The 7815-nt window shown below is 34.4% G+C and overlaps 1 long non-coding RNA gene across 1 annotated transcript; it reads right to left on the bottom strand.

Moving 5' to 3' along the window:
- Positions 1-561: 561 nt before the first annotated feature.
- Positions 562-6507, bottom strand: LOC127833988 (uncharacterized). Its single transcript, XR_008027714.1, has 3 exons — positions 3658-6507; positions 2609-2710; positions 562-890 (listed from the first exon to the last, which is right to left on the bottom strand). It is a non-coding gene; the product is annotated as an uncharacterized LOC127833988 (long non-coding RNA).
- Between the last annotated feature and the right edge of the window lie 1308 nt (positions 6508-7815).

Here is a 7815-nt window from a genome sequence, read left to right as displayed (position 1 = left end):
GCCGCACAGTCTCTAAACGAAAATAACGCTTGTGGGGTTAACGGACTTCCGGCGGAATTGTTATGTTCGGAAATCGCATCTAGTTTTTACGTACACTGTTCTATGTATGCTTTGAAACGAAGAAAATACCGATGCGTTGGGACTATGAAACGATAACCCCAATCTTGTCAGTTAATGGCTAATTAGTCCTTTGTTAAATACACTGCCAAAGCCTGCAATGACATTTTAATAAATCGTAAACACTATATGTATGTTACTTCTGTTAATGAAACCACGAAATTAGGCCTGTATTAAATTATGGTTACAATCAAAATTTAATTTATATCTTTATAAAAAAATCGGTGTCTTTTTAAAAATAACTGGACTGCACAGGCTAAACTGGGGTGACACTTTACGCACATGCATTAAGCCCAGTTTTCTCAGAACAAGGCTCAAATGTAAATTTTAAGACATGTGCTCTTTGTTATGACTAGACGCAATAGGGTTGTAACCAGGGAAAGAACCAGACTATTGAAAAACATAAATATGACCAAACTTGTTTATTTTGAAAATTTCTGGAATAGTTATACAACAAATTTTGGACAAATAAGCTTTATTAGTTTAGAAAATATTTTCTCGAAAAATGTACAGTTATCACAGCGATATAACAGTTATTACAGTCAGTGTTTCTGTTGATCATCATTTAAATGCTGACAGGAGTCTCTTGTTGCCACTGTCTGAATGTGACCGGTTGTTGAAAGGCCAAGTACAGAGCAGAGTAACACAATCCGTGCCTTTTTAGGGAACTTGGGGTCAATGTTGTACAGTTGACCAAGCTTTTTCAACTGATCGGCCTTAAGGCTTGCCACGCTGTTGTAATCTTTCAGAGTCTCCTGTAGAGTTTTGAGTTGCTGAAAAAAAACACAAGTGCTAAGAGAATGGCTTACTATGGTCTGTATTCACATTCTAACATATTGTTTCTGCAATTAATTTAAATAGGAAACTTAAAAAAGCTACAACATATCGTCCCCTCCCCGCGAAAATGAACAACCTTAATATTTTCAAGAAGGAAAAAACTTCTTTTCTCTTAAATTACAGAATGAAGCTAAAATTTTGCATGATGACTTTTCCAATAACCCTACATGTGTCATAATATTTTAAGTAACGTGTGATTTTTTCTGTAAAAATTATGAGAAAATTGTCTAACTCAAGCTTTAAAAGCTTGAGTTAGACAATTTTGTCATATTTTATCATCTGCCGCATTTACTTTGGAAATGTTCGCATTTTCTATGGAAATTTTTGCACACATTTACATGGGTATAACTTTGAAAGCCGATCGGATAGGACCTTGAAATTCTTCGCGGAACAAGCGGGTCGTTTTCACAATTGCGAACATGTAAAAACCCATTTTCGCGCCAAAACTGAGATTGGCCATGTTCTTAATTATCTAAATAATGTTGTTCTTGGGTACTTTGTACTAATGTAAGAAAAAAAGATTTTGTTATATTTACTAATAGTATGTACATTAAAAGTATATGTGCATGCATACAGTACCATTGATAATTGTACTGTAGTGGAAACTTCATTACAAGTGCAGGATTGTTCTAGGTGCATATTGTAATCCCAATAGTGATTTTTACCAAACATTATTTTTCAAGGGTGGGTATACAACGCAGATTTTAGGTCAGCCAATACAGAGAAACGAACATGGATCTACCAGGATTTCACAATCTTTGATGATTATTAATTACAAATCATGAAAAAAATGTTGAAATGGATATAATAAAAATATTGGTTAATATAAATATTTATTTGAATTAAGAAAATAGAAACATTAAAAGATGGCAAATAATACGTTGATTCTGAAGTGAATATTGTTATTGCATGGTTTACTTCTCATACTTGTAAAATTTTCAGTCATTTCATAATAAGTTGAAATGATATTTTAGAATATAATTATACCAAAAATAATAACAAGAATTGTGAACAGAATATGTTAATTTTTTAGGCATTTGATTTTTTTTAGTTTTTCAGCTCATATTTTTCATTGATTAATTGTATTTAGTATCTTGATGAGTTTCTGTTTGTAAATAAAACTACCATTTATATACAATGTAGTATCAAAAAAATATTGAATAGACACATGTAATAAGTTCAAGTGCATGGGTAAAAACAAAACAAAACAAAAAAAACACATTAAGACAATGTATGTAGTTTCATATAAAATCATTCAAAAACAAGAACATCCACACTTTCAAGTAATACATGTTAACATAAATTGTAGATAAGAAAAAGTCAAACATATTATCTTTAATATTTGTTTTTTCAGTCTCCTATTGTGTAACAATAGTACAAGGATGTATCACATTAAGAGCCCAATAAACAGGAAATTGTGGTCTGACACCATGACAACAATTACCCTGCTGAAGACAGTATTACACAAGCAATTTGGAACGAGATGTCATAAAGTACCCAAGATACTGATCCTGTTACTGATAATTATTGTTCAAAATCAGAATCTGCACACACATCTAGAGACAATTACTTGAGTGCAAATACACAAAATCAAATATAATTATCGTAAAATACCCATCAGTATCAAACAAACAAAAACATTTTGTACACATACTTTATCAACCGAAGTTGATTGTTTTCGTTGTTGCAACAGACAAATCTGTTTACATTTGACCGGAAGTCACCAACTCGTCTAGTCGCAAGGAGTGATGGTCAACTGGAATATAGCGAATGGAGTTGCTCAGGCCAAAATCGACTTGCCCTGGGCCAAAGACCTATAGAATACATGTATTCTATAGGTCTTTGCCTGGGCTAACGGCTAACGGGCAAACATGATTTTCCATCCCTGATCTTTAAATGTTTGTACTAGAATTGAAGTTTTATCAAGATGAACTTGGTAACTTAAAATTAGTAATGGCCCCATGAATTGATTTAAATTATAAGGAATGTTATCACTCCTGGGGCTCCTGGTTTTTTTGTGTAACTATTGTAAGAAATTTCATGAAATTTAAGATATGTGTGTATTATTTTACTGTTAAAAACAGCAGGGGCATTGAATATAGAAAACTAGAAACAGCAGGACAAATGAATATAACAAATAAATCACGGCCTCACTCTGAGAAAATAGGGCTTAATGCATGCACATAAACGTCATCCCAGATTGGCCTGCGCTGTTTGCACAAGCTAATCATGGGCATTATGATTCAACCTACACTGGACTTTTGTTGAGAAGAGACCTCCTTTAAACTCAAAATCCCTTTTAAAACAGAGATTTTTATCCCTAATTAGCCTGTGAGGAGTGAACAGGCTAACCGGGGATGACATTTTGCGCACATAATAATGGAAACCCTCTAATTCTCAATTTTGAAGCATATTTTTCGCAAAACAACAACAACACTCATTTCAAAATTTTTGTCAAAACAATACAATTTTTCGCAATCCGAATGGTGTAAAAAAAACACTGGTTAGAAATTTAGAAAAAACAGGAATGAGTTTAAATAAATATATATTCATTTCTTTTGTGTTAAGAACAATAAAAATTAGTTCATGCCAAACAAAGGAACTATACCTGATATATTTGCGATCGTTTTGACAAAATAAATGAAAAGGATTGTTGATTCAAGGACTTGGACATTGAACAAACAAAAAAATCAGACACCCTACTGTAGACTTGAACTGCCCCTGGAAAGTTTCCACAATGACGCTGTCGTTCCTGTTCAGGTATTTTTGCCACGCCTCCTCAGCAGCCACCACATCCCGGGCCGTGTACCCTTCCTCCAGGTCACATGACACATCACATGACATCATCGAAGGCCCGTTCTCCACATCAGACAAGTTCATGTCGGCATCTTCGGGGTCGGGCAGTTCACTGTCGATGTCACTACCGAGGCTTGGACTTGTGTTCTTCTTGAATATGGACTGAAATTATCCATGCAAGATTGTATGAATATGAAAATTATAGTATAAGCCATGTCCTGGGAATACTGGGCTTAATGCATGTACATAGTGTCACAGTTTCATTCAAGAAGGCTAATAAATTTCCGCCTTTTAAAATAATTGGATTTTTGCTAAAAAGAGACATCTTTTAAACAAATGAATAAAGATTATAAAATTTTAATGCAGCGGGGTTTTGAGGGAAATGGGGAGTAATACATGTGAGTTAAGTGTCGTCCCAGATTAGCCTGTGCAGTTGGCACAGGCTAATCTGGGAGGACGATTTCTGCCTTTATGAAATTTCTTGTTTAACAGAGGTCTCTGCTTCTAAATAAAAATCTGGTTTATGCAGAAAGTGTCATACCTGAATTATCTGGAACTACACTTTACGCACATGCATTTAGTCCGATTTTCCCAGAACAATACTTATATATATTGAAATAGCTGAGTGCTGCTCAAAGATTGTGAGAATGAGATTTATCCAAAGTAAGTGTTTACTGGTAAATGGGGGAAACTAAAAAATCTTGATACCGGGTATCTTTTTTAGTCCGGTATCTTTTTTAGTAATTTATTTATTCTAAATTAATCGGTGGGAGTCTTGATATTTTAAAGTTGTTCTATGAATGAGATCAATAAAAAGACTGCTCTCTTGATTTTGGTAATATAGATATAAGGTCTTAGAAACAAAATTAAGAACAAGACTATTGCCAAGCAATATAGTCCCCTACGGGCTCCACCATTGTCAGATATTCCATCATTGTCAGAATTGTTGTTGTTGCCATAGCAACCAGAATGTTTGACGTAGAAACAAAATGAAATTAAGTGCATAATGTCCATATTGCCATCTCTCCATGATTTAAGTTTCATGAAAAAATATTAAGAACTTTTAAAGTTATCGCAGGATCCAGAAAACCACCATTTTCAGCAGTATTTCTAGTCTATTTGTTGCCAAAGCAACCAAATTTTTTGACGTAGGAACGACATGAAATGACGTGCATAATGTCCATATTGCCATCTATCCATGTTTCAAGTTTCATGAAAAAATATTAAGAACTTTTAAAGTTATCGCAGGATCCAGAAATGTGTGACTGACCGACAGACTGACTGACAAACTTACTGACAGACGGAGCGCAAACCATAAGTCCCCTCCGAAGAAACCGGTTGGGGACAACAAGAGGGCCTGAAAGGCCCAAAGTCGCTCACCTGAGATATCAATATATTATTGGAACAAATCTTCTGACCCGTTTCATGAAGATCGGAAAATAAATGTGGCGTTAAGAGTGTTAACAAGGTTTTACTAAAGCCATATAAGGAAAAATACCCCGCCCCTTGGAAGCCATGTTTTTCGAGCAAACATAATTATTTTCGAACTAATTCGAGATATCATTGAGACCCATCTTCTGACCAAATTTCATGAAGATTGGACAATAAATGTGGCCTCTAGAGTGTTAACAAGGTTTTACAATAGCCATATGCCCCGCCCCTCTTAGCCATGCTTTTAAAGTAACTTAAACCATTTTCGAACTCATCCAAGATATCATTGGGACAAATCTTCTGACCAAAATTCCAGATGATCGCAAAATAAATGTAACCTCTAGAGTGTTAACAAGGTTTTACTATAGCCAAATAAGAATAAATGCCCCGCCCCCGTGGTGGCCATGTTTTCAACCAACCGGCATCATATTTTAACTCGTCCAAGATATTATTGGGATGAATCTTCTGACCGAGTTTCATGAAGATCGGACAATAAATGTGGCCTCTAGAGTGTTAACAAGATTTTACTATAGCCATATATGGCCATATAAGGACAAGAAACCGTCGGAGACGGGTGATGCTCCCCAAAGATTTTTTGTCACAATATTGCACTATATATGCAGATAAAAGGAAACGTCTAGTAGTTGAGGGACAAGAATTGCACTATATGAACAGTTAATGGAAAATTTAAAAGGGCCATAACTCTGTGAAAAATCATCCGACCAGAACCGGCTGATAATATGCACATCTCCTCTTTGTAGTAAAGCTTCCCATAAAGTTTAATTGAATTCCGATGATTAATTGCTGAGAAATAGCCCAGACAAAAATTGCGAACGGATGGACAAAGCGGCGACTATATGCTCCCTCCCAAAAAAATTTGGGGGAACATAACAAAATGCCCCGCCCCTTGGCAGCCATGTTTTTCAAGCAAACGTAACCATTTTCGAACTCATCCAAGATATCAATAAGACAAATCTTCTGACCATATTTCATGAAGATCGGACAATAATTGTGGCCTCTATAGTGTTAACAAGGTTTAACTATTTCCATATAATTAAAAATGCCCCGCCCACTGGTGACTTTAGGAGGTTTTGGCGTGACGTCACAAGAGGGGTTTTCCGTTACTAAAAATAGATTGGCCGTCAAACCTCTCGATCGCGGCCATTTACATTGTATTAGAGTAAAGGTCGTCGGAAGACTTAATACTGACAATTTCACAAAACAAGACTATAAATACCCGTATTCTTGCTTAAAGTAAGACTTAAATAAATGATAATTCAAAAATAACAAAACATATAATAATTTGATTATAATTATAAGTGGTATGGATGCTATAGTGTTATTTTTCATCAGCGATAGAAATGTATTGTAAGATGTGCATTGTTATAAAACAAAGCCGTAAAAAAGCGCTATACATTAGAATCTTTCAATGTAGTTTTAATTTACTTTTACACTGAATGAATTTTCGTTTCGTTTTAAATTGAATGAAATTATTAATTAAATTTAGCATTCAAATGGAAAAAAACACCTGCATATTTTGAAAATTGAACTGTCTTTACGTGTTAATTGAAAACGATTTACTAGTGATAATGAGCGATACAAATCTAGCATTTTAGGATACCATAAATCTATACATTTAATTTATTTTACGCAAATATTTTACATCCCTACTATGATCAAACGTGATTGCTTGTTTTCATGATGATGTTTCGAACACTGCAGTAACGCACGATCTTAACACATTATAGCAGAGATTACATTTGCAGGTACCCGTTAAATACGTTAATTGTGTAGCAGTAAATTAGTACAATATTTTAAATTTATAGTTATTAAACACTTTATTGTTATGCTTAAACTGGCTTATATATATACACTGTACAGTTCCTTATAATCCATTTATGACAAATGTATATATTTTAAAATATGTTCAAATATTTTATTAAAGTAACTGTAAAGTTTTTTTTGTATTTGGCTTAAATGACTGCTCAATATGCCAGAAGATGACCTGGAGGTATAATAAATTGTGTTTAATGACCAGACACATGTGTGTTATTTAGGGTATAGGTTCCTAGATTTATGACACCCTGTTTTGTTAGTAATTGTCTGGACAGTATCCGATCATAACGAGATAATCGGTTTGTGATGAACAGGGGCAATTAAACACTGGGTTAAAAATGCTGAAACAAAGAGTGTCAAAATTGGTGTGAACAATTTAATAAAAACAAATTTCTCAAGAGGATTTAGTTAATTTGTAACAAGGTAAGTTTTTTCAGACATATAGGTTCAAATTATGATTACGATTTTTAGTATTTAGTTGCGACACATTGCCAGTATTAACACGCACGCGTTTCTTGTGTGGATCTCGACTATGTTTCGCGCTCTTATTAAAACTCGACTTTTACAAGGCATTCATGTATAGTGAGTGGTGCAGATGCGTACCAAGGGCCTTAAACAGTATTATCACATGCCTCTAGACAATTTGTGTTAATCAGTTCGACAAATGGTAATAGACTTGTACTGAAATTAAATTGTTACCGGATAAAATGTGTACGGCGATAACGTGAAATTACCCGTAAGTATTGTTTTCACTACGTAAATAATAACTAATATGACACCGGGGGGGGGGGCAGTTCT

Source organism: Dreissena polymorpha, chromosome 6 (genome assembly GCF_020536995.1).
Source record: "Dreissena polymorpha isolate Duluth1 chromosome 6, UMN_Dpol_1.0, whole genome shotgun sequence".
In the NCBI taxonomy this organism is placed as follows: domain Eukaryota; kingdom Metazoa; phylum Mollusca; class Bivalvia; order Myida; family Dreissenidae; genus Dreissena; species Dreissena polymorpha.
Note: the sequence above shows the minus strand (reverse complement) of the source record. Positions and strands in the feature narration are given on the sequence as shown.